The sequence below is a fragment of the Brachyhypopomus gauderio genome, chromosome 15 (assembly GCF_052324685.1).
Source record: "Brachyhypopomus gauderio isolate BG-103 chromosome 15, BGAUD_0.2, whole genome shotgun sequence".
NCBI lineage: Eukaryota > Metazoa > Chordata > Actinopteri > Gymnotiformes > Hypopomidae > Brachyhypopomus > Brachyhypopomus gauderio.
Window position 1 is genome coordinate 14,399,961 of NC_135225.1, and position 2,108 is coordinate 14,402,068.

The window sequence follows — 2,108 nt, forward strand, 5'->3', positions numbered from 1 at the left end:
CCTTAAGTCAAAGAGAAACTTAAAAAGGTCAACACTGTTGGTGTTGTATAGGACTATATAAGTTAACAACTGAAAGTCCCAGACAAGACAGAAGTGGGGGAAAAAATAATGAGTGGACGAAAAATAAGACACCAAACAAGTGGAAAAGCTTCCTGTGGATGAAAGCAATATAGAGTTCTTTCAGTGTATCATTGTGGGAGAGACTGAAGGTGATGGTGGAGGATAGGTTCAACAACAAGAAACGTCTTTCTGCAAATTCTTTTTTAAAACTAAATCTTTGTTTTTGTCTCTTTTTTAAGCTAAGTTGTTAAGGTCATATTGAAAATTGTTCTACGCATTAGTCACTGTATTGTCAAGAATAATAAACAAAGAATGAAGGTTATGGCGGAGAGCGGAATGGACACCATCACCATTTTTTGGTCTCCATTGCTAAAAATGTGCCCTAAATTGTACAAATATATCAGGATTCATGCTTTCATGAAAGTTAACATCACTTTCACATGACCCAGGCTATATAGCATACATTTCCATGTACCAATAGTTTGGGTTAGGAGGCTCGTTTGTGATACGTTTGCTTGGTTTTAGTTTTCATAACCCAACCACTGACAAAGCTCTTCCATCTGAGACCAGTTCGTCTTCAAAATATACCTTTTCTCTCTTCTTCCTGTCCATCTTCCCCAGTCCTAGAGACTATTTGATTAATCTTAGTGCTTAGTTTTATGGGTATTGTTCAACTGGCTTACACACACTGGGCGAGACTATGTACTTAGAGCTTTGTCCTCTAATATATGCTGTCCTTAGACAAGTTTTCAGCTCATTTTTACCACACTGGTGTAATGGTTATGATATAATTCCTACCATAACATCTTCTTGCGTTATGCCAGATCAAACTGTTATCGACCAAAATTAATACTGCATACCAGCAATGAATCGAGCCCTCCACGACAGAACCCATCTCTGAATTCCCACAAATACAGCCGTGTGGCACTGCAGATTATCATACTTCAAAATATTTAATTAAAAACGTGTTGATCTCTTGGATGTGACTGTCACCCAGTGTTTTTGACTGTTTTACTGATAAGCATGTCTAGGGTGCAGTAAATGACTGACAGGGCCTTAATCACACACAGGCCATGTAACCCCATCCTGGCTTACAGCTGGAAATGGAGATGTGTGTGTGAGCGTGAGCATGTGCGTCAGTGTGATTCTGTGTGTATGAGTGTGTTTTTGTGTAAGAGGAGGGAGAGCGAGAGAGTGCAGAGGGAGTGTGTGCGGGAGAAGGCAGGATTAGGGTGTCTCTGATGTGCTTTAATCTGGCTGTCCCATACGTTCCTGACGGCCTTATCGCGCCCCCCCCCCCCCTCCATCAGATGCTCTTTCTCACTCCTCCTCTTCCTCTCACCACCACCTCACTGCAGTTACTATGGATGTACAGTACACAAAGATGTCATATGTAAACAGAATACGAGTACCTACTGTATTCAAAGCACATCGCTTCCTCAGAAACAGAACGGTGACACTCACTCTTACGCACACACACACACGATTATTACTGTTACACACTTGTATGCATATTACACACACACACACACTTTTTCTGCCCAGTTCTCGACCCTTTTCCCTTTTTCTGCACTTTCAGAAATGATCCTCCCCCACCCTCATTCTCCCCTCCCCATCTTCTTCTCACTCCCCCCTTTCTTCATCCTCAGAGCATCCAGAGCTCGTCTCATTTAAACCTCCCTCACCACCACCACCACCCCCCCTCCCCCGCCCCGCTCATTCCAGCGTGACAAACCACATGGGATTTGCGTCTCTCTTTAAAGGCGGGTGGATGCCTGTGGGAGTGATGCTCGTCTCCAGCTCCTGGTTTAGTATTCCGGGGGAAGCGGGACTGAGGTGCCTCTGCCTGCCCTTCTCAGCCACCCCCCCCCCCCCCCCCCCCCCCCACCACCACCACCACCACCACCCCCCCTCTGCTGTTGTGCGGGTGGTTTGCATCACAATAAGAGAAAGAAAGGATCTGAAACACATGCAGGTAATCATAATGTTTAATTTTACAAGTGAGAATAAAAATTTCCATTATTCATTGACATCAAATTATTATTTTT